Raw genomic sequence first — 27,208 nt, forward strand, 5'->3', positions numbered from 1 at the left:
AATTCCTGGATGAATGAATATGTCGAAACCATTAAATTAAATTATAAAATATAAACCATAAAGCTATCTATTTGTAATCGTTTATATGACATTTAAATCTCTATACATAATTCAATTTAATGAAACGATGTTTAATTTAATTTGTGTTCAGTATACTTTATATATATATATGTAATCCGATTAACTTACATAGACACGTATAGATTTGCATAGAAATTTATTATTGTTTTGCTCACTGTTACATATAAATCCGCCCCATCCTTGCAATGTTTTAAAACTAAATTAAAAGCATGGCTTCTCAAACACACATTTTATAGTTATAATGAATTTTTAAATGTAAAGATATAATATACTACCTATACATAGTATATCATATGTTGAATAAATCACGTACTACGTGGATAAATAACTATAATATAATACTGTACCTAATAATAAATTGACATGTAATATGAATGATATTATAAATAAATAAATATGAAATATGAAAATAAAAAGTAGTTTTAGGTAATATGATGACAACAATACAAATGTTTGGGTCTACAGTATGGGGTTCTTCAAAAAAGGAGTGTACAGGTTTTTAAAGGGTCGGCAACGCACATGTAACACCTCTGGAGTTGCAGGCGTCCATAGGCTGCGGTAACTGCTTACCATCAGGCAGGCCGTATGCTTGTTTGCATCCGTCGTGGTATTAAAAAAAATGTACAATCAATACAAATAAAATCTATTCTATTCTATTCTCTGGAGAAGCGGTCCAGTATCATCTTAACACGTCCACGGACAGTCCGTCAAGAGACGTAAATTATGACGCCATACAAAGTAGGTATATGGGGAAATGGTAACACAATCGGAAAACCCTGGGATTTTTTTATCCCATTGGGATCGAAAAAGCTCGTGATTCTGAGCAGAAAAAACTCAAAATTTATGAAATAAAAACAACGGGTTGCACTCCGGGAGTGCCGGCAGAAGTGAAAACTTGAATATTCACGTTGTGCATCTTTGATTATTTGGAATGATTAGGGAATAATTTTGCACGAATTGCTTTAATTGTCAGTATAAAAGTACTATCGTTTATGTGGTAAAATACAATATTCATTTGCGCTATCGTACACAAACATGACAATTTACATTACATTAAAAATGTAACACTTCTACTACTATTTACTATTACAATTATTTAACATTATAAAAGTTTATTTCTCAGAAAAATCAACTTCCATCCATATATATAGATCCATAATTTCAACGACTACGTCACGTTTCCGTCTTACGAATTTTCAATCTGTCGAATCTGTCGGTCACGTGACACCTGTCGCGAGTATAACATTTTTTCCCCATCCCAAAAAGTGCACAGGGCTGCTAGAGAAATTTTCACTTCAAAAATTAAAAATGTATGAAAGTGGCATTTTATTAAAGAAACGCTTAAATGGAGAGTCTCATAATATGGCACCACGTCTGTAGCCGATGATTTCTACTTTGACAAAACCGCTATCCCGTCCACAGATGGCGAGTTTTCATAGGAGTATAATGAAGACAAGTATCTTGTGCAGTTTAGGCACATCTAGTGTCGCAGCAAAATCTTCAGAGTGACTTACCGACGTTAATGCATCACCAGTATAAAGCCATGACGCATGCTGCGGCACGAGACGACTGAGGACGTTACGGCTATAGACGAGATGCCGTCACGAGCCTCTTCAATGTATGAAGATGTATACAAACTGAGCTGTCAATATGTGGCACAACTTTTATAGATAATTCGACGTGGCAGTCCGTCCTTAGACGGGGACATCTTGTATAGTCCCTGTGCCATATCAGGCAATTTGGAGAATGGCGCTGTGTCCATTATAAATAAATACAAAAATAAAAGTATTTTCACCACACCAACTGGTAAAGGCCCTCTTGAACGAATGAGAAAGTTGCATTTTATCCACATGTGGGGCAAAGTAATCAGATGCAAATTTTGAGTTGTTTCCTTATGTTAGCTAGTAGAATTGACTTTTAAATGATGATTTTGAATGATTATTTTTTTATGACGTTCATTTGGATTTGATTTCATTTGAATTTTTTGGTATTTCACAGTTAGAAGTTTCCTCTTGTTGGTGTGGTGAAAAATTTTGTGTTTCACTCTTAGGCAAAGTTTGTTTAACCCTCGTGCCTTGAAACCCTCGCAACGCTCATGGTTCAATTTTGGAATCTTTCGCTTGCTCGGGTATCAATATTAGCACGAACGGTTAAACAACAACTTTGCACCCTTGTTAAACAAATAACTATTATTTCCATTTTACGTTGCAACCACAGGATATTATTTTACAGTAAAGGTTTAAAATCTTAAACTACTAATATTAACAACGATCTCCACACTAGGCAAAGTCTGTATCGTTGTTACCAGTTAAAAGATACTTAAATATAACATACTTTTTATAGCATGCATATATACTTACCCAAATAATTTATGGATAGGGTTTTTAACCAGTTTTCATCCACTGTCAAATAAATATTCAGGGTATTATTATCATAAGGATGCCTGAGTCAAAGACCTACCGTTTATAATTACTTCGGAATGATGACTTTTTGTGACTTCTGTGTACATAATTGATCTATGATTGCTCTATTCTGGTAAATTGATTGAAAAACGATTGATTGATTGTTCGATGTCAGACAAAAAAAATACGACAAAAACTAACGATTTGAAATTTTAAGTCAGAATGGAAAATACTCTCGTGAACCATCCTGAAAACTAAACTATGTATTTACGGATTCTTGCGAATGATTAAATATTTCAGCTGTGTTTTGAAACTAAGTATAAGTTTATACACGAGATTTTACGAATTCAGCTGGGCTTTTCAAGAAACATTTATAATTTATGGCGGACTTAATGCCTCAAGGCGTTAAGCCCGCCATTTGTACTCTTTTTTTATACATTTGGGCAATAAAGTTTAAATAAATAAATTCAAAAAACTTTATTAAAACATGAATATACTGTTTCATGCACAAAAATGTAACACCAAATCTAAACGAAATATCTAGACACAGATAAACGGCCCGATTCGAAGAATGATTGAGATACGTTGAAAATTGTCTCTACTATTTTCAACAAAGATTATTCCAATTTTCTTGAGAAAAATCTTAATATTATTTATTATAGTAAACACCCCTATAATGGAACCGGCACCAGTAATGGAATGGTATAGACAAATCCTGTAAAACAAGTATTTACCATCAGTTTTTAATCACTGGCAACATTTTACCATAAACAAGAGCCAAAGAGCTGCTTAAGTTTAATTTTTCTTTGATATTTGTTAGTTTGTAAATTAATTGCGCAATACATCCCATGACTGGAGCAAAAATCCATAATTTTAATTGGTTAATAATATTGAAACCGATCGCAATAGCTTTCATTAAATACATAGAAAACATAAAGGACGAATTGCACATTCAACTTTTAAAGCATAAAGCGGTAGAAATTTTACAAATGTCGATGAAATATCAGAAGTACTCCAAATTTTCTTTTAAATGTCCCATGATTGGTGCCGTTAACATAGTCTTAAAGTGACATACGACATTCTATAATACAATCTTTTTTTTACACACTACAACAAACACTATATTTCCTCAAATTTGTATCACAAGTTGTAAGCTAACTTTCAGCGCCCCCACCCTAGCTGCATCAACCCTCCTAGTCTAGCGCCCTCTCCCAGTTTTTTACTCCAGTCCAAGCCTTAAAAACGCCTGCTAAAAAACGGTTGCAACCACCTTTCGATAGATGGCGCTGTGCACCGGTGGAAGTGGTTGTAAGAAATAAATGTTGCATAGATGTTTGGTATAATAAGAGTACAATTTTAAATCTAAAGTTGGTAAAGTTAGAAAAATAAATATACGTACGTACGTTAAGAATAACAAAATAAACTTTTTCCTTTTATTTTTAATTACTATTTTCTAAAGTATGATGACATATTTAATGACTTATTTCATTTGATAACAATCTACAACTTTAGTAAACAGTCTTACTTCAAAAACATATATAAATATCATCCTAGTTGTACGAATAGCATTAGTTAATGTAATGTACTGGTACTAATTAATTTAACCGTAAGATTACTGCATGTTCACTGGTAGAAGACACTTATATAAGATGTGGTTACCTATAATTAGATAAGCATCAGTCCTGATTGTCATATAGATTTAAGAGCATGTAAGATGTAATATCTGTTGGTAATCCTAAATAAATAAAATTAAAATTAAATTAAATTAAATCTTAATTAAGCCTAGGAAATAATCTTCTTTCTTTCTTACCTACATTAAGTTTTAGGATAAATAATAAAAGAAAAGTACGAATGTTCATTATTGTTTATGCAATTCAAAAGCTTATTTTGAGTCAAAATCACGTGGACTATTGGATAAAAAAAAATATAAAAATTATAACACATGTTTTTTTCTTTCGGAGCAATTATTTCCGAAATTATTCACTTTATCAAACAATTGCTTTAGAAATATACCCACATTATCGTCCATACAAAAAGAAAAAACGTTTGTCCACTTCATATTATTTTCCATTCTCCATTATATTTAGTATGTTATTGACACAATGAAAAACTAGGTTTATAGATTTTCCATTTTTCAAAATTTGCAATACAACTATTTTTTTTTTATATATAAAAAAAGTGAAACCTATAAACCTAGAATATATTATGCTAAAGCGATTGACATCAAAATCAAAGTGATTTGTTAAGATTTAGTTAGTGAAAAACGTTTTCACCCGAAATGGAATCTCATATAAAAAGTACCGCTATTTCACTAAGATCGCAAAGCTATTCTTCCCTCTTAATAAATTGTGGGTTATTGTGGTTTCACTGGACTATAGTTGGTTCATGTTACGACACTTTTATCTGTAAATGCCAATACATCTTATTTCTTTGCAACAAGGTGTACGAATAGTCAATTGATTCTTTGAAGATACAATGTTGCAAATATCATATTAAAATAACTCTTAAACTAGGCAGTCAGACTTACGATAAAGCACAATAAAATATTTGTAACACTCAAGTAAAAACACTAAACATCCATAGATATTTTATGTTTTACAACAGCATTTATTGTACAGCATATGTTTTACAACGGTATTTCTATACCGTTTCTTCTGATCCAATTGAAATTTCATTAAAAAATACATTCTTAAAACGATCTTGTACATTTAAATTTCGAATTCGGAATCGAAAAACACGTCGCGATGTAAACACGGACCTTTCTGTATTGACAGCTATCGCAGCGCCACGGATTATTCGAGTACTTTTTTATTACTAAAAACCTGCTAAATTAAAAAGTATTATAAGCACGGTGGTTTAAAAAGAAACGCGACTTTTTAATTTAGCAGCGTTGTATTCCTTAACCCTTTACTGCGCATGTCTCCATACATAAGTAGTCTGGGGAAAAAAAACACAAATTTATACCGGGCAAATTTTAAACCTATACTTTTTTTTCGCTGGACCATTTTTATGTCGGTTCTTTGTGTGTGTGCGAGGGTTTTAATTATCGTATCGACTTAATTTGCTTGCGTCCCGCTGCTGAGGCCCGTCTTTTGCCCGATTTGGCTTGATAAGCATTGTTTTTGCTTGAAATTGTGGATTTCTGAGTGATATTTTCGTGTTTTGACTGCTCTAGGTTATGTTGTGACATTGGTGCGTGTTTCGTTTCGTAGTTTTGGAGGGAAACGGAGTATGAGCAGGATTTTCAGCGATTTGGGGTGATAATGAACAGGTATTTATAAGATTTACTTTATCCTCTGCGTGCAACAGTTGATAAAGAGTTGAACGCATTTGATTTGCAAATATCATCGTAACATAAATCAAATAAATAATTGTAATAGGATCTTTTAATAGCTGGAATTATAAACTATTGCTTCCATTTTTGTAATTAATACAGAAACTGAGCACAAGCACGCGATTCTAATAAATAATTTTACCGTATATTGCCTCATCGAGTATGGTAATTATTTATCAATAGGGTAATATTTATATTTGATTGATATTTTTTTCTTATAATATTCAGGTAATTTGTTATATACTCTAGGAGCCATACCGAGGACGCTTTTTGACAAGACAGCAGTTCTTGACGGATGTGCACCGACCATAAAAAAACCTAAGTAGTGAAGATGGATATGTTGTCACATTAAAGCGAAATACTGATAATTCTGTGCTAAACCCATTCAAATCACAAAGTAAACTATCCAACGTATCACACGCAAGTTATTTATAATGAGCCTTCGTTTTACGCGTCGTAAACAATGTTTTTATACCCTTGGTTTATGGGCGCCGCCCACTGGACGGACACAGGCTGGGGGCAATACTGGACACTTGCTTTAAATCATATCATGACCGTCTACCTCAGCTACAATATGCAGCCATCAGCTATATCGAAGCGGGCAAGGTGCTCAAACATATCTACGTGCACTTGAACGTCTTGAAAATAGAGGGTTATTAGAGAGAAAAACTGATATAGAATAGAAATAATTTATTACTCACTTACTGCTGAGGCGCAGCGACCCGAAGTGGATCTTGGCCTCCGACTCCAAAGACTGCCATGCTTCTCTATCCAGTCGATGGCGCCGAGTTCGCTAAGGTCTTTTTGCACTTCGTCTCTCCAGCCAGGGCGTCCAGACAGACGATCTTCGGCTATTTGGAACTCCAAAGTACGCCCTCCATACTGCTCGAGCCTCACTCATCGTACGTGCCAGAGCCATCGGAGTCTGGTGGCTTTTGTTTCTCCAATGATGTACGGCTCGAACACCAGATCTTTAACCTCCTGGTTCCTACAGCGTCTCCAGGTTAAGTTAGGTTGAATAATTTATTCATAAGCACAAACACAACATAGAAATTTATACAAAACAGAGAAACATAAAAAGGAGAAAGTGCCACGAAATGGTCTCATGTCAGCATGTTGCTGGCGACTTCCAGCGCTGATCTTCCGATGAGACCATCCGGTGAAACAATAACGGCAGGTAACAAAAATTCAATCAACACACAACAGTTTATAATAGAAGATCTTCATCCAGTAGTTCCAGTTCATTATGGTGCTTTCTGAGAGCGTGATTTACTACCTCTAAAAATACACAAATCCCTAAAGGCGTGCAATAAATCCTATTACATGCCAAAATCCAAAATTGGTCTTCTATTCAATTCAATCTTATCATAAGACTATCTTTATTTGAAGATTTTGGCCTGATAACAGCTGAAAACTACAAATCTGTCCAGTATTACCGTAGAAATTGAAAAAAATATATATTAAAGGAAAAATTGAAAAACGCACTGCTTTCAGCAATAATTGAACCTGTGACCTCTAATATCCGTGCACAGATAATGCTCCGATTGCAGAGATCGTAGTTTCAAGTCCTGGCGTAAAAGGTGAATTTTTCTTTTAATATATCATTTGTAGTATCGCTCACCGACGTATAGTGCTTGTTAAAAAATTGGTTCATTGTAAAAAATCTAACGTATAGAGATCCTTTTCACTTTCGAAGTCGGTTTAAAATATTCCGACTCTGACACCTAGTACATAGTATTGAATAAAAATCTCTCCAGACAATAAAAGCGCGTCAAAATCCCACATCCCTGTCTACCCGTTCACAAGGCTCGTTAGTCTCGTAAAACCGTCACCATCATTCTGACAGCTTACGACCTGCCCAGTCTGAAATGTCGTAACTCCAATGGGGTTTTATTTCGCGGATACTGGGTGTAGCGAGTAGTGGACTGGAGCAGCATTTGTTAAAGATATACGTTCTCATGCAGCTGTGTCCGTCAGATCTTTACGGAAAAGCAGACAAATCAAACATTGACATTGACACATCAAATATTGACAGATTTGTCCGTCAAACGTCTGTTAGACAGTACTGGTTGGTACTGGCGAACACATCATTATATACGTACCTATATCCCTAGCGAACTGAACTTTAAAAACAACAGTCAAAATTCAAAATTTATATTCTGCAAGTATAGGTCTGCAAGTAGATACACAACTCAATTCAAAATTTACAGTGACATCATATCTATCGTGAGTCGTGTGATGGACGCCGCTCTTATCCACACGATAAAAAAATGAATAAAAGAAACAAATGCCATGCGATGGTTGATGGCTCCTCTACACGACGGGTCATCATACTGGCCCACTAAGATGGGCCAGCGTGTTAAGAGGGTAGTGATCTTGAAAGGCTTATTGGTGCGACGGAATGGCGATGGGATGGCCACAGTGTAGGTTTTTATTTATTTAAACTTTTCCATAGTGCGTGCTCTCAACCATGTATGCTCAGCACTGGGCCATCGTGTAGAGGAGCCATCATCATTGCATGACCATCTCGCTCGTCCAGCGCTGGGCCTTCATGTAGAGGAGCCATTAGAACTCTACCTGGTGATACTGAGGCAATCGCTTGGTAAGCATTTGCGAATACAGATCCAGTTAACAGCCTTTTGGTTTTGGACTCGCATCTTTACATTTTAAACAAATAGTATATGTTTTAGTAGTGAGTTATGGTGAGAGATGATTTCGCGATGTTTCTTTAACTGACGTTTATGATATGTGTGCGCTTTGTGCTTTTTTATTAAGCTTTAAGTTAAGTTTGCACCTTTAATGGTCGGTTAACTTGTATTTTAACTGGCTTTTGGTGTTGGGTTGGCTTTTTCTTAGTGTTAGTTGTTTTTGCGGAAATTTCTCATTTATCATAGACAAGCGAACCCTCACTTTTTAAAGAACAAAAACTCTTCGGTGATAAAAATCTTAAATGTAAATGTTTTTTGACAAAAAACTTGTTTGTATTTATGTTTCATCAAAGAAAAATAATCGGCTGTTGTCAATAGTAAATGATATTAGATCATTTACTTAATTTTGTATTATTGACGGCATCGCTTTGGCCTATATGTTAACGGCACAATCATGTAAAAGAAAATTTGGAGTGTTTTTGATATTCACCGACACCTGTAAAATGTCTTTATGCGTAAAAAGTTGAATGTCCTATTCGTCCTTTATGTTTTAGATGTATTTAATGAAAGTTACTGCAATTGGTTTCAATATTATTAACAAATTAAAACTATGGTTTTTTGCTCCAGTCATGGGATGTATGACGCCATTAATTTTCAATATAACAAATATCAATGAAACATTAAACTTAAGCAGCTCTTTGACTCTTGTTTATGGTAAAATGTTGCCTGCGTTCAAAAACTGATACTTGTTTTACAGGATTTATCCATACCATCCTATTACTGGTGACAGTCCCATCATAGGGCCGTTTACTATGCCTTCCCAAATTTACTGGGAACAGATTATTTCACAGCATTGTCAATCAAACAAGTGTCTATCAAAAATACCTTAAAAACACAAAAAACTTTAGGATGATGTATGTAGATAGATGTCTTTCATATACCTAAACACTACACATAATCTCTGTCACGCGACAAATACGAACATAGGCCCCCAGGATAATCAGAACATACCACTTACCCTTTAACCAAAGTCATCAGAATGATTCCATCCGTGGAATTACAGAGTAAACCAATATCGTTGCGGTGCAGTAGCGACCGCAAATGCACCGGATGGACGGTGCTCACGGCAATCAGGGTGCTCGTTCTGATGATTTAAGCGTTTTAGATAGGCTCCGAAAAGAGAGGTACATACCTAGAGTCCGTCTTAACTCTTCACCAAATTTGACAAAATAGAGTGTGGGATTGTCAGTTTAAATGTCATATTATAGGAATATGACGTTTATGATGTGGTTCACAATTTTTGTTTGCAAAATCTGTACAGAATTTGGCCAAAGAAATCTTCCCAGTCATTAAGTAACTGAACAAAAGTAAAGATATTTTGAAGTTAAAATTTCATAATAACGATCAAACAATTAATTGAACGTACAGTCAACCAATTTGATTCCTAGGCCACTATAGAACCATGTCATAGTGACTTCTACGACAGTGCTTATTGAGTGATGCATGTCATGTACTCGTATAGTATAGTAGTTAAAGCGACAAGGTTCTATAGTGGCCTAGGATTCAAATTGGTTGACTGTAATTTATTCAAAAGAAATTGTCTTGTTTACAACCTGTCTTGCATTAACGATCCAAATAGTACTGATATACTTTTATTAATGTTTCCTCTTATATAACAAAATTTGACGATAGTTCTGGTCTAGTGGATGACCCTGTCTATGAAGCCGTTGGTCGTGGGTTCGAATCCCGGTAAGGGCATTTATTTGTGTGATGAGCACAGATATTTGTTCCTGAGTCATGGGCGTTTTATTTGTATATTTTCTATCGTTGTTTGAGTACCCTCAACACAAGCCTTCTTGAACTTACCGCGGGACTTAGTCAATTTATGTAAGACTAAGAATGTCCCGATTAAAAAAATGTTTTATAAGGGTTTCTTGTAATTTCAGTAGAACACGAACCAACAAGAAAACCCATATTCAAAAACCATTACTCACGCTCCGCGCTTAATCTCAAAACTGATTTCGCAACCCACTTCATTACCTCCCGTATTACACCAACATCATTAAAGATCAGACGCCCCGAAAACAATAAGTACAAGAACAAAAAACCATTAACTCAAAAAAACGGAAAAAATTTGAATCTTGTAACGGAAGCTGGTCGGAACGAATCGGTGGTCATTAAAGTTTCTTATACTTTGGTCTCATTTTGTCTTTATTAGGTTCATTTGTTTTAGTTTGGGATTATGTTGTAACTTGTATCTAGCTGTAATTTGGTTGATTCGGGTTGGATTAAGAGAGATTTCCGTTCGGTGCAACATGCGTATTAACGCAATATATATATGTGGCAATGGATGTTATGAATGAAAGTGGTATGTAAGTATATTAGTATTAGTAGTTTGGCCGAAGGATCAACTTTCGGCGGTTCCACGGTCGGCTCCCTGACACTGCGGCGATGCGTAGCGATTTATAGTGTTTAGTTTTATAATATATTCTTATAATATCTATGATATGTTTGGTATTTATCTATGGGCCACTAGTTGCCTGCAATAAAGATCTTCATTCATTCATCATGTATGACTCGTAATCAGGTTTTAAAACGTGTAAGGGTTAGACGAATCAATTACAGTATAGGTAAAAAACTTAAGTAAGTCGGCTGTTGTATGTAGTTGTGACGTGTTCGATTAGACAATGCATGTTTAAAAGACACACACAAACAAAACAAATGATATAGAAGCCGCTTGACGCGTTTTTTTTTATTTATTGAGAAACAAACAATCATTCAATAACATTAATCAGTAGATTCAGCAGCAGTAAATAGACCTATAGTTTCCTTAATTTACATATCAAAATACGAAGCTAATGCACTTTTTAAATACAAAAAAAAATCGTATATAAATGCAAACAATTTTTACAATACTTCAAACAAATATTTTGATACGAGTATAGGTGGTAAACTAGCAGTTAAATCGTCTGATGAAGGCTATTACCGTCGCCCATGTACACAAAGGGGTTATATAATTGCAAAAGTATAATACCGTCCACGTCTTAATCTAGGAATCTTGAGTTTCGTCCGAATGCCATATATTTTTAAATTCGACTTTAGCGATGCGACAGATTGACAATGTCGGAGAGAAGATGGTAAATAATTCCATAATTTGACAAAGTAAACTGAACAGGACTTGTCTCAGGAAAGTGCCTAATAACTTTGGACAATTCTGATCTAATGATCACCTCGATGAGAGTTTTTATTTATTCGTATGGCAAAGAAAAAATACAATCGTTCATTCATATGTATGAAATATAGGTAGGTATATTTATTACAGCAGTACGCCCAATTGCTGGATCCATTGGGTGACATTGTTGTCCAGGGTGAACAAGTCCACTGCCGGGTTGCCCTGGTATTTGGTGAGTGGGCATTCGCGGATAATATGGTCCATGCTCTGCACCGCAGCTCCACAATCGCATGCTGGCGACTCTCTCCAGCCACATCTGTGTAGGAACTCTCGACATCCACCCCAACCGGTTCGTAATCGATTTAACTGGCACCAACTTCGTCTGGGTAGTGAGAACCCTGTAGGTTTTTCTGTAGGGTTGATGTTTGTCCCTAGGTTGGTAGGCAAGTTCTCATTCCATTCTTGGGTCCATCTCTCATTAATGTTGAAGGGGGTGTTTAAAAGTATTGAGGCAGTTTTATGTGGCGGTTGACGTGATTTCAGCCGGTTGGGTGGAGGTCTCTTGAACTCATTGTAGGCGGGTAGATTTGGTTTGGCTAGAATCTTCTGAGCTTCCCGGGTCAGAGCATGTTGCCTTCTTAAGTGCGGAGGAGCTATATGGCTCAGCACAGGTAGCCACTCTACGGGGGTGCTCTTGATGGTTCCTGTTATGCATCTCATAGCTTGTCTCAATTGCACATCCACCCGATGCACATGCGCACTGTTAAGCCACACCGGCGCGCAGTACTCTGCTGTGGAATAGACCAAGCTGAGGCAGGTGGTTCGAAGGACATCAGCATTTGCTCCCCAGGTAGTACCCGATAGCTTGTGCAGGATATTATTTCGGGTTTGTAGTTTCTTACCCAGCTTTTCGATATGTGGCGCATACGTAAGGCTGCGGTCGAGGGTCACGCCCAGATACTTTGGCGTCGGATTGTACTGTATAGTTTTACCCGAGAAAGTTATATTAGGTTGGTACTTGGCTATTTTATTGCAGAGATGGAATGTTGTTACTTCTGTTTTACTAGCGTTTGGGACCAGGCGCCATTTCTTGAAGTATCGTTCCAGCATGCCCAAGTCTTTGTTTAATATCTCTTCCGATGGTTCAAAGTGGGTACTTTGGCTGGTAATTACAATATCATCTGCATACATAAATTTTCGACTGGTGGTTACGGGGATGTCATGTGTATACAAGTTAAAGAGAAGCGGGGCTAGAACAGAGCCTTGCGGAAGTCCGTTGTTGAGTGATCGTACACGACTCTGCTTATCACCAAGACGAACGGTGAATTCACGGTTACTTAGCATATTGTTGATCAACCCCACCATTCTTTTACATGGCACCGTTCTCATAAGTTTGTACATCAAGCCTTTTCTCCACACAGTATCATACGCAGCTGACAGGTCAATAAGAACTGCGACGGTCTTTTGTTTATTTTGGAAACCCGCTTCTATGTGGGTTGTTAGCGAAAGTACTTGGTCTGTACAGTTTCGTCCGCTGCGGAATCCTGCTTGTTCTACCGGAGTGACATTGTCTATAAGTGGTCTTATACGGGTATAAATCAGCCTTTCAAGGACTTTATATACGCAGCTCAAAAGTGCTATAGGGCGATAGCTTTTTGGGTCTTGAGGGTTCTTTTCTGGCTTAAGTCTTTACCTCGATGAGAGTGATGGCAAAGACGATATAAATACCATGATTAGGTCACCACTGGGCGGTCTCGAGAGATCTCCTGAACACCAGATCCTACAGGGGACTTAATTATTCATAAATTATAAGCACTGTAAACAGCGAAAGCTATAAATAACAATAAATTAAATAAAAAGATATGTGTAACAAAAATGGATTGGATTTAGGTCTAGATTAAGAGAAGAAACTCTAATAATATTTATTGTATGACCGTTTGTTACATATAAAAAAAAACCTGAATAATAATTGTAGCCACCTGACATATGTTATAACTAATATTATAATAGGCTGATGTTATATTATGTAACTTAGCTATAAATAGTTTTAAATATGAAAAATTGTGATTGTCATGTAAAACTATGTTTTAACCGACGAAAAAAACGGAGAGTGATGAATAAAATGCTGTTCGTGTCAAATCTTGCAAGCTAAATCGATTACCATTATTAGATTAAGCTGAAACTTCACATACATATGTAAATTGGATGACAATTCAATATTATTGTACCATCGAGCTGATCTGATGTTGGCAGGAGATGGCCATAGGAACTCTGTGATAAAACAACGCACCCAAATTACGTTTAGGTTTTTAATAATTGTCTCGATGAGTAGCTGTCTGTTGAAAGAAAAGTAGTCAGCGATGAAAGCTTGTATCAAAAAAGGAATTTTTGACAAAAAACTATATGAAGATATGTGTCAAAGCAAACAGTCCTAAAGACAAGACGGAAGACACCGCTCAGGGCGCGCTTTATAGCAGCACTTAACTTTCAATACACGATATTAAACGTTTTTGCGCCGCTTACCGGTTACGCCATAGTTACGCGGGGACCGAGTCATGCAACATGCAGTCAGCATGATTAATTGTTTGATGGGAGTATCGGCAACATCTTGCTTTTGGGACACAATCACACTTTATGAAAAGTATATGTAACTGATATTTTTGATATACGTAGCCAGCGAAAATATTTTATTCTTCTTTATTAAAAAAACATCTCCTATTTTGAAAAAGAAGACAATGTCTACAAATAAACGGGGAACCCTTGAATGTATTGATAACCGATAATTTCGGAATACATCATGTCAGTGCTATTAGCTCACAACAATTCTTATAACGATTACAGTTTGTAAAATGTAAACGTTATTTTTTTACTCAATTATAGATCATAAATACATGACTTTATTATGTTGCAGATGATACTAATTTTAACAAGTACCTACCTAGTCCCCGGTCTGGCCTAATAGGTACTGACCCTGTCTATGATGCCGATGGTCTCTGGTTCGAATCCCGGTGAGGGCATTTATTTGTGTGACGAACATAGATATTTGTTACTGAGTCATTAGTGTTTTCTATGTATAAGTAAGTATCTATAGGTATGTATTTGCCTAGAGCCCAAGCTTTGCTTAGTTTGGGGCTAGGTCGATCTGTGTAACATTGTCCCCAAATATTTATTACCTAATTGATACTTACACGTTGCAAGTTATTTACTCTACTAGTTTCATGTGTGAGCGATTCTCATCTGACCACCTCATCGGGCGTTTCCTCCATAATGTCTACCTAACCAAGGAATCATTAGTTGTTTAAAGTTGCATCCACCTTTTCTGAAATTATTTAAAAAGTATTCCGTAATTATTTGATGGCACATTACATTCTACCGTCTATACCTAGACCTAGTAGCCAGTCCTGTGTCTGTCTACAGTCTAGTGCTTAAGTAAAATTTTTGAAGAATAATCTGGTTGTTATGCAACAAAATGGTACTTCGAAATACTAAATTATCAAAAAGCAATACCAATTAATTCCTAAATTTGTTTACTGGCTCATTCTCGCTTGCGCCTATCCCACGACCGACAAGCGACGCCCTGCATCCTGCAATTTGGTCGTTTTCGGTGAATATTCTTCCCCAATTGCCCCCGACCGTCAACTGTTTTAACAAAAACACTACATTGTTCTAATTACTTATCCACTCGGTTGTGATTAACTAATCGTTTTAGTGATCGATTATGAAATGCGAGGTGAGGAAATGTAACGGTTTTTTGTGGCGATTTATAACGGATTAGTGTAGTTTGTATGGACATACATGGCAAGTTGAACGTGCACCTATCAAGCGATCGATTCTCCATACAAACGTCGTCCTCTATTTCCTGCCTGGATATTGATATAATGGAAAATATTTTAACAGAATTTTGTGTATTTTAGCCACAGCTATGAAAGCGACGGTCGGGCCGTTAGATTTTTTTCGTTTTCAGGGTTCCATACCTCGAAAGGAAAAAACGGAACCCTTATAAGATCACTTCGTTGTCCGCCCGTCCGTTCGTCTCTCTGTCTGACAAAACCATTTTTCTTAGGAACGCGTGGAGGTATCAAGCTGGAATTCATATCAAATACTCAGGTCTACTGTCCCTTCTTCTAAGCCAACGCAATCAAAAGATACAGCCGTTAATGCCACAAATTTCCGCAAATTTTCGACACTCGCAAGGGAATCAAAACCTACAAGGTACTTATCGTGAACTCAGAATCTTGAAATGTGGTACGAAGCAACGTCTTATAGGACAGATAAAGGAAAAATTCCGTAAACCGTACATTTTTAGTTACATCATACAATAATATCCTTCTTCAACGTAAGTCTCGACCTAAACCGTCCAACGCATACACGTATAACGACCAAGGGCAGCTTTATTGTGTACAGTGCGACCGGGCATTTAAGACTAAATTCGGTTTCGCGAGCCATATACGTGCTCATCAGAGGAAATTGTAAAGGTCGCTGTTGTCGGATACGACATGGAGGACTATATATATATATATATATATATATATATATACAATAATATATACCTACAGGTTTGTACGGACCCCTTGTTGCGTGAGTCTGACTCGCACTTGGCCGGTTTTTTTTAAATTATTATAATAGTTAGGAGCGAAAAACAGGTTCCATACAAATTTATACATGCTCCTAACTCTTATAATATTTAAAAATTTGAAAGAAATCAAACAGTCAGGCATAGCTATGATTAAAACCCATCAAATTGTGTAAAATATTTTCAATAATGTTAATATCCATAGAGGAAAATGGGGACTACGTTTGTATGAAAAGACGGTTACGGGGTGGTCGTTCTATTTCATCTTAAAGTGTACTAATATCAAAACACAAGTTATTTTTAAAACAAATGTTGGGTAGTTTGAGCAGTACAGCCTACAGTTTAATTTATTGCTCCTGTTACAAGCCACCCGGTGCATTTACTGCTGTGACGCAGCGACCCGAAGTCGATCTTGGCCTCCGATACTAAAGACCGCCATACTTCTTTGTCCAAAACCGTTTCTGTGTCTCCGATGGCTCGGGCACGTAGTCCAGATGGGTGAAGACCGTGCAGTCTGGAGGGCGTACTTTGGAGATCCATATGGCCAAAGACCGCCTGGACCCGGTAAACTGGCTATTAGAAATACCTAGGTTAAAATCGACATGCAAGAATTTCCCGAACGAGTGAGCGAAGTGAAGTGAAGTTCTTACATTCAACTTTGAACACATGGCTGGCTAGGGGCACGTCCCGGGATTTCAGTGTTTTTAAGCTGAACTATCAGATGACAGTTTGATGGACAATAACTTAAGTGAAGTTGTTCTAAATTAAATGAAATTGGAAAAACGTGCAGTTGAGGGCTTTATATTTTAGTCATTAAATTATGAGCAGGCTCGATCAAGGAGTTCTGGAGTTAGAAGAGCTTAGAAGGCCAAAAAGCTATTTGTGAGGGGTCTTGCTATTCTCGTCATCTTATTTGCAAGAAACTATGGTCGAGTTAGGTATCAAATGAAAGTGCTCGGTTTACACATTTATGCTATAAATCGCACGCGGTTTTCGATCATTTGCCGACTAAGTAGGTGCATTCAATTGATCTATATTTTTGGCGAACCGCGAGTTCTCTGTTCGGGTAAGTAATTTATATATAAACACATTTCTAATTTATTACCTTATAAATAAAATGATGACTTGAAAGATATATGCGACCCTATTGAATACTGATTATGTATTTGTTCTGCTTTAAACATGTTTTTTTTATTTTATAATAAGTGACATTTATCCAAACAATGCTGTACCTACTAGTATTAGTTGAGTATGTACCTACCTCAAATTGACCTGTAAAATATTGACTTTTATCAATAAATTTCTGGTATCCTGTATCGGGGCAAACTGCTAGTTTATAGCTAGTTTTTCACGTAGTTACAAAGTGAAGTTAATAATAATGTGTTAAAGTTAATATGATATGATTATGATATGATATTTTACTTCTTTAACGTTGCTTCCTTCTATAATCCTCTAGAAGCCTCTAGAGGCAACAATGGCGGGCGTTCAAATAAAAATAACTCATACATACATACATATAATATGTATGTTCGGAGCCATAAAGAAGTTCCCTAATGCATTATCCGAAACTATAAGTTATAGAAGGAAGGTAGGGGGAGGGATAGCAAAGAAATTTAATTTTTATTTAAAATTAAAATTAAAATTATTGTATATTCGGGTGACTCAACTTCTTCTTGTCACTCGTTGCCATGGTTATGGTTGCCTGAGTCACTTTTAAAACCCTGGTTTTATGTGAAGAAGTGCCTCTCCATGGCCGCAGCAAAGGGAGGAAGGGGCAGGCCAGTAACTACCAGGCTGGCGAATGTCTGGAGAGGAAGGAGTTGGGCCTGTCCAGTGACGACGCTTATCGCGAACAAAGTGGCGCCTCAAGTTTAGGAAAGCCGATTGAGTGGATCTGACGTCCGACTTTCAATTCAGAGGCCGTAGGCTCAAATCCTGGCTCGTACCGATGAGTTTTTCGGATCTTATGTACGGAATATCATTTGATATTTACTACTAGCTTTTCGGTGAAAGAAGACATCGTGAGGAAACATTAGAATTTAAAGGAGTATATAAGGAGTCCATAAAGCCATAAATGAACTTCTACAACAACTATACAGTGGTCGCGAGTCGAGAAAATCTTTCAAATAAATTCATAAAATATTCCATGAAATTTCTGACGCTACAACGCTTTTCTTGGGCACATCGGGACAAAAAAGATATCAAAGTTTAAAATGGTTTAAAAGAATTAAAATTTAGATTTAAACTAAAATAGCTTGTTATTCGTTAATAACTGATGTTTATTGAATAGTTACATACTTACTTATATTTTACTTAGTACATACAGTACCTTTTTACTCACTGCTTAAACAAAAATTGAGATTTGTGAACTATGTGTTACACCGGCCAACAGGTTAGTAACAACAAAATTGTGTTTAGGATATTGATCAAAATTGATTTCTTTATGCTTAAGTTCAGACATTTTTGAATTACTCAATGAGTTCGGCAATTTTTTTAGGGCACAAATTTATCTTATTTAGTTGTGTTATCTTAATTTGCAATCTTTTATACCAAGTAAAGTTTGTAAAAAAGCTTATTTTCACTTAATACCATTTGATTACAAAACGAAAATTGTGTTGCGTGATCTTGTTTCTTCAAAGCAAGACTAAAAAAACAATTATTAAATCGGTTAGTTTAACGGCTCTGTCTTCAATCCCATCAGTGGACACAAGGGTCCTTCATTGCTCTTTTGCAAAAAAGATGCAGTTAATCTACACAGATGTTAAAGAAGATTTCCTTTTTTGCAAATTCTGACTTATTACAGTTTCGAAGGCTTTAAGATATGTTGATATTATATATTCATCAATTGGGGATATTTTGGTTTTGCACTTCTGATTTAACGAAATGTGAAATTTAATTTACTGATAATAATGATTCACAGTTTGTGTAAAGAAATATTTAAATACACGATTCAAGTCCCAAAGTCCTAGTAATTCAGCATAAGAAAAAAATACAAAAAAGATGATGTTATATATATTTATGCCATAAAATATAAAGATCTGCTCTATAAAGGGTTAAATAAAATGACCCCTTAGTAAAAAATTAACTCATAATTTTTGTTTTCTTACCGTCTCTTATTTTGGCAGCAAGTGTACAGTTAGGTTTCGCAGTAAAAGGACGTAAGTACGATATGAGTTCGGTTTGCCGTAACATACACTGAGGTCCGCGTGTGTGCGGCGACTAAGACATAAGGTATCGCTAGAAGAGACTAAGGATTAGGATTTAAGTATGCCTTCTTCGCGAGCTGAATGCGGGTCTTTAGAGTTGCAGTGGCGGATCTTCATGACACCCAAAATATTAAATCAGTTAGGAATTGAAAAAGGGTGTCCCTTAATTTGCGATTTTTAAAATTAACAACACATAACCCATTGAAGCGCTGGTGGCCTAGCGGTAAGAGCGTGCGACTTGCAATCCGGAGGTCGCGGGTTCAAACCCCGGCTCGTACCAATGAGTTTTTCGGAACTTATGTACGAAATATCATTTGATATTTACCAGTCGCTTTTCGGTGAAGGAAAACATCGTGAGGAAACCGGACTAATCCCAACAAGGCCTAGTTTATCCTCTGGGTTGGAAGGTCTGATGGCAGTCGCTTTCGTAAAAACTAGTGCCTACGCCAAATCTTGGGATTAGTTGTCAAGCGGACCCCAGGCTCCCATGAGCCGTGACAAATGCCGGGACAACGCGAGGAAGAAGAAGAAGAACAACACATAACCCATAAATATAATGATACTACCCCAAAAACACCCTGAAAAAAAATCAGGTCATTCCTGTAACAGGAACCCGCGCCGACTTGCAACTGAAATTCCCATACAAATTACTACGGAGAAATTTAGACCGACAAACTGCTTTCGTATGTCCGTATGTTCTCCTCTACAGGTCGCAATCCTCAATCGAATCGTGAGAAATTTTGTGAGCAGGTTCAGTAGTTAGATAGAATTTTTATTGTTCAGAATGGTGGAAATTGGTATAAAGGACTTAAGTCAAAATCAATGTATAGTTAGCAGTAAGTAAATTGTTAGTATCAATGCGTATATAATGTCACTCCTTTTAACATGTGTAGCTTGACTGTAAGTGTTAATTTAAGGAATAAATAAATATAAATATATAAATAAATTTTCTAAATTTTCTATGAAAAAGTGCCATTAGTGTCTATGGCACTTAAGATCATTGTGAGTACGCTATGATAATGACTCAACGAAGTATTTATTGTTATTTTTTTTTAAGCTTATCGATCTTATCGCGAGGTCTACAGCTCACAGAGCCACTAGTTAAAAACAAGTTTTATGACTCTGACTTATAAGTTGTTAAAGTCGCGATACGATTTCGACTTTTTGTCACATCTAGCTAGTGTTCCCTTCTGACATCGGTGGTCTATGCTCGGAGGTGCCCCACACATGCGTCCTATTCGGTCTAGGAATAGCTAAAAGGAAAACTGTGGAATAGCGATAGGTTGTTAAATGTTTTATTTTTTATAGATTTGGGATAAAAGCATATAAAAAAATGTCTAATACATGTATAGCAAAATAACTCCGAATAAGCAATGTCCATAGCCTACGAACGCTTCCAACTCTAAGGATATGTTGCCAATTCTGTAACAAATCTGCAAAGTTTTGGTTTTGTGGAACCTGCACGGTGTTTTTTAAAGTCCGTTAATTTCAAGGGTGTATTCCTGAGGTTAAATTAAATAACTTTGACAATGAAAGCGGTATTCTAATTAACTTCATTTTTGAAATAATCAATGATACCTATAAGGGCCTGTGTATATACTGATTAGTGTATAGTATGAGTTTATATATTTGCTACTAAACGCAAGTACTATCTCGGACGATCGAAATATTATTGATATGTCGTAGTTTTCAATTGTTTGGTGGATTTAAATGTAATGCTCGTGTTACCACAACGCTATTAAATACTTTTTACAAAAAAAAATATGTCATTCAGTAATAGTATATTACGATACAAGTGCGAAAAATAGGAAATTCGAAACGAGTGGCGATAAATTAAAACACCACCGAAGGGAGTGTTTTAAATCGACACGAGTTGCGAATTACCTATTCGCACATGTATCGTACAACGTTTTACAGTACATATGGCCCTTTAAATGTTCGGCACAGTAACGTAATATGCTAATTTTCGCACTAGTGCGATAAAGTAGGCATATGTACTGTAAAAGTTATATATAAATGTACTTAGCCATACCCCGAAGTTAACGGAGTTTAAAAATAAACACCGTATATAGGTACTGATTGCTTTTGCATACTTCCGCGAAAATAAATTTAATAAATGTAATTGGAACCCTCAAGGTCCCGTGACCCATAATAATACTATAATAATTTTATTCGTGTTTTTAGGGTCCCGTAGCCAAATGGCAAAAAACGGGATCCTTATCCGGATTCATCATGTCTGTCTGTCTGTCCGTCCGTATGTCACAGCCACTTTTTTCCGAAACTATAAGAAGTATACTGTTGAAACTTGGTAAGCAGATGTATTCTGTTAACCGCACTGAGATTTTCACACAAAATAAGAAATTGAGGTTTCTAAATATAATTTTTTTCAAAACTGAATTGTTTGCGCGAGAGACACTACCAAAGTGGTAAAATGTTTGCCCCCCCCCCTGTAACTTCTAAAATAAGACAATGATAAAACTAAAAAAATATATATGATGTACATTCAAACTTCCACCGAAAATCGGTTTGAACTACGAGTATATTATCTAGTAAGTAGTTTTTTTTAATACGTCATAAATTGTACGGGATCCTTCATGGGCGAGTCCGACTCGCACTTGGCCGCCTTTTTTAGTCACTACGTGCGACATGTTTCGAAGAGCCTAGCGGCCCGATTCGATTTTTAACATAAGTACGTCAAAAATTTGCTTTAGATACGATATGGTTTTTCATTTCAGTCATGTACCTACTTACAGCCAGCTGAAACATTGCAAATTTCTCTAACAAAAACGTCACTTTTGACTATGTCAGTGTCTGAAATGAAAATTAAGGAAAGTTGGGTTTGTAGCTATAAATATTTACAATTAAATGCATTATGTTCTCAAATAAATACAATATTCCCAAGCCAAATCCCTGTTAATTCTTCCAAATAAATGCAATCCCTTTAGGACTTACGGCGCAATGGAGGCCTCGATTTGTTTCCTACATTTATTATTTTATTTTAATGAAAATACAGTTGTAACTAATGCGCCATGAAAGTTAAGACTAAATTATTACAGTTCAACAACTATCATCTATTCTCTTACAAAACCTCAGACTTTCACTGCACACAGCCGTCCATCGCCAACATATTATCACAGTCAGTAACTGATGTCAAAAGCGCATTCAACAGTGTATTTCAGTTCACAGTTTATAATTTATACAGTATTGTTTATATTTCTAATAATACAAATAATTATATATTTTTATAAAATTGTTAATTTTTTTCCCCTTATAGTAAATATCAATTGCTAAGTAAGGAGTCTCCAACCCTTCCATTGTCCCGCACACAAGCACACCCACGCACACCTGGGAACGTCGTCTTGAGAATTATTTTTGTTGCTCCCATATTATTTTTTACCCGTATTTTATATTTTTCCTATATTTCACTACATATATACTTTTTGCTTGCGTTCGCTGCAGTGTTTTTTCTTCGTCTAGAAAATTGAGGTGGGTTATTGTAAAGGGTAGCTTGATGTGCAAAATTGTGAAATATTTTGTAAAATAATACGTCTTGGATGGTAAATTTAGTAGGTAATAAGATTATCTAGTTTTATTTTAAACTGCTGCGCGGTTAATGGCTCCTCTACACGATGGGCCTTCATACTCGTTCACTAAGATGGGCCAGAGTGTAGACAGGGTAGTGGTGTCAGATGGCTTATAGCGCGGCGGGATGGCGATGGAATGGCCACTGTGTCGGTTTTTCGTCTGCACAACAAAGGTAGTGGGCCAGCGATGGTGCGTACACATCTACACATGGCCCATTCCGTAGAGCGTGCTCTCAACCATCACTGGTCCAGCGCTGGGCCATCGCGTAGAGGAGCTATCACTGTCGCCCGGCCATCTCGCTGGTCCAACACTGGGGCATCGTGTAGAGGAGCCATAAGAAGTACCTCCAAACTGAAGGTCGTGGGTTCAAACCCCAGCTGGTAAAATAGTGAGTTCCTTTAGTTATTTGTAAAAACTGATTAACATGATTGTCGAAAATATTTCCTGAACACATGAAAATGTTGGTTTACTCGTAACATGGAAATTGAACCGGAAGGCGGAGGACTTTAAGTTTCAATTTCGCTTGACACATTTTAATTGTTTCTAGTTATTTATATATATCCCGAATCTTTATTTAAACGTTACAAATTGATCATTATCTGATCTCTAGGTACATCAAATAATCAATACAATTAAATAATAAAAACCCGGCCAAGAGCATGTCGGGCCATGCTCAGTGTAGGGTTCCGTAGTGACCCTTCCGTCACAATAAGCTAAACTGGAACGATTAGTATAGTAGATTGTTAACCAAAGGATGAAATGGTACCTTTCACCCGAGTTAAACAAATAGACAAATTTGCATAATCAGTACTTAATCAAAGTAATAGACGAATGCATCTTCAAACATCTCTAATTACAAGCATTTGTTTAACTGGCCCTGTTAGTAATGTATGTACAGTCAGCATCAATAGCAGCGGATGAAACAACGCACCAAAAGTATCTGATATTCCGGATAACTTTTCCAAATACAGATAAATCTCTAAAATTTATATTCAAAAGTATATATTTTATAGTACTTAAATACATAGAAAACACCCATGACTCAGGAACAAATATCCATGCTCATCACACGAATAAATGCCTTTACCAGGATTTGAACCCGGGACCATCAGCTTCGTAGGGTCACTACCCACTAGGCCAAACCGTACGTCGGATTTCGTAGTCAGGACTTTACGCCCCCTCTCAAGTTTCGTTACTTACCGAGGCATCTGAAAAACGTAGAACGCGCTTTAGGGTAGATCCAAAAGTAGTAGTTAATTTGACGGTCGTATCCACAGCCTCAGTGGCGCAGTAGGCAGCGCGTAAGTCTCATAATCTTAAGGTCGTGAGTTCGATCCTCACCTGGGGCATATTTTTTTGTATTATAAATAAAAATCCCTTATTTTCACAAGTTTTTATTTACCTTGCCCTGTTAATATGTATGGGACAAATCTTGCAAGTTAAATTTGACCCACTTCCCAGTTTCCGATGAAGCTGAAAATTTGCATACATATGTAAGTCGGGTAACAATGCGATATTATGGTACCATCAAGCTGATCTGATGATGGAGACAGGAGGTAGCCATAGGAACTCTGTGATAAAACAACGCAACCAAATCGTGTTTGGGGTTTTTAGAATTGTCTCTATGAGTATTAGTTGCCTGTGTGAAAAAAAGTACAGTCAGCGATAAAAGCTTGTACCAAAAATTAAATTTTCGCCAAAAACTTATTTATATTTTTGTTTTAATTTAAACCTTACATTAATTGTAACAAAGTCTGATTTCGTATACACTTTTCGAACATAACTGAACCTTGAAGCGTTGCGTATTACGTAATATGTGAATATAGGGATGGTACGCAATTAATATTGTTGTTTTTAGGGTTCCGTAGCCAAATGGCAAAAAACGGAACCCTTATAGATTCGTCATGTCCGTCTGTCCAATTATGTCACCGCCACTTTTTTCCGAAACTATAAGAGCTATACTGTTCAAACTTGGTAAGTAGATGTATTCTATGAACCGCATTAGGATTTTTTTACAAAAATAGAAAAAAAACAATAAGTTTTGGGGGTTCCCCATACTTAGAACTGAAACTCAAAAAATCTTTTTTCATCAAATCCATACGTGTGGGGTATCTATGGATAGGTCTTCATAAATGATATTGAGGTTTCTAATATCATTTTTTTCTAAACTGAATAGTTTGCGCGAGAGACACTTCCAAAGTGGCAAAATGTGTCCCCCCCCCCCCGTAACTTCTAAAATAACAGAATGAAATATCTAAAAAAAATATATGATATACATTGACATGCAAACTACCACCGAAAATTGGTTTGAACGAAATCTAGTAAGTAGTTTTTTTTTTACTACGTCATAAAATTTAAAAAAAATCATTTTTTTTCTAAACTGAATAGTTTGCGCGAGAGACGCTTCCAAAGTGAAAAAGATTGTGTCCCCCCCCCCCCCTGTAACTTCTAAAATAACAGAATGAAAAATGTAAAAAAAATATATGATTATAGTGCTTCTTATTGCATGGTTACCCTAAACTATTACTACTACAGCAATCGGGATACTTGCAGGTACTCTGACCTAACCAGTTCATTACGATGCTTCCTCTTTGACAGCCTCAACCCAAGTGAACGAGCCTGTCCAACATTTACCGTGTCCCCACCACCTGCTAAAACTACCGTGTTTTGACATAATGTTAAATCGTGTTCAGTATAATGTTATTTTTCCAACTACCCCTGTATTAATCGGGGTAACATAATAATGTTGTCACGGTATAATTATTATTTAACTGCTATCTTAAATGTAAACATAAATAAATCATGACATTCGGCCATCCAACTTCGTGCATGACTCCGGCGCACGAACCTTCTCACTAAAAGCTAGATCGATTTAAATCTTACACCAACCGTGAAAAATTATTTAAAGCGTCAAAACAGTTTCTAATGAAGTAAATTGAAACTTAACTTATCACAATTGATACATTTACATAATCAGGAAATGTATTAAATAAAATTATAATGAGATACATGAAAATAATATCATGACATTCGGTCTTCTGTTTCCCCTTGTTCATATAACTTACTACTATGCCGTGACATTAGCATTTTGCTACGTTAATGAAAAATCTTAATACCTGTTGTTAATTTCGTATAACTAAAAAAAAAAAAAAAAAAAACAGACAAAGCTCAGTTTTTATTATGTATAAAGTTTGTTTTGTTTTCTCAAAAAAACAAACATTACTTCTGTCCGTTAAAACTTGTCTTTGATTTAATTCAATACCCGTTGTTTTACAGGCAAAAGTGGTTCGACTTCAGCACTATCTGTTTCAGTTCTACATTTAACAATCAAACCTTTCTTGACCCAATATTGTATTATACTACATTGCGTTAATGTAGACTTCATCTTACTCCATTCATGTATTAATCGTTACGTAACGTAGCAACAGGTTAGAGATAATATTTAACCCCTAAATGGCTTTAACTCTGAAGTCGACGTGACAATCTTTATAGTCACTAGTCCTGTGTTCAGCTCAAAACTATTAAGTTCAGTTGAAATTTTACACATTTACAATATTATGTCTCTGGATCCATATCTGCACGTGAAGTGTCAAACTTATATAAACGTATAATTGGATTGTTATAGGTAACAATACCTATAACAATGTTCAAGTTTTTGTACTTTTTTATTTAAAAGGTTGCTCTGATTGTTAATAATACTACTCATTTCATAATGGGTGTTCGTATGACAATAACACACGACAATTTCTTTATTCAAATGCCACCTTGAATAACATCGCTTTCAGAGGCTATTATACAACTCTGCTAGGGGTGATACTAAAGTGTCCTTGAGGTAATTAAATTTTGTGTCTTGAAATTTCAAAGGATGCCAAACATTTTGCAAAAGTTTCAGTTTCAATAATTGGTTGTATTTATACATTAACATAAGATTCCCGTATTCCCGTATACTGCTTTTAAGGTGACTAAAGCACTGCTAGATACGCCTTTGACATCAATGTAAAATGACAAGTGTCAATACTAAAAACTCAAGTTCATTTAATTTAAACAATGATTGAAACTACCAAATCAAATTATTGTCATATCCAATAAAATCCATTTTTTTCTTTATATATATATTTTTTTCTAGGACTACATCTATGCCATAATATATTGTTCATGTCATTGATCGAAGTTCACATTTTTATTAATATTATCTTGCCTTAAACCT

General features: G+C 36.0%; 1 protein-coding gene and 1 non-coding gene across 3 annotated transcripts in view; both read left to right on the forward strand.

Moving 5' to 3' along the window:
* Nucleotides 1–27,208, forward strand: part of LOC133530545 (zinc finger protein rotund-like) — a 256,082-nt gene that overhangs the window by 31,180 nt on the left and 197,694 nt on the right. The gene's annotated exons all lie outside the window — the stretch shown is intronic.
* Nucleotides 24,278–24,350, forward strand: Trnam-cau (transfer RNA methionine (anticodon CAU)). Its single transcript has one exon. It is a non-coding gene; the product is annotated as a tRNA-Met (tRNA).

This window comes from Cydia pomonella, chromosome 23 (genome assembly GCF_033807575.1).
Source record: "Cydia pomonella isolate Wapato2018A chromosome 23, ilCydPomo1, whole genome shotgun sequence".
In the NCBI taxonomy this organism is placed as follows: Eukaryota; Metazoa; Arthropoda; class Insecta; order Lepidoptera; family Tortricidae; genus Cydia; species Cydia pomonella.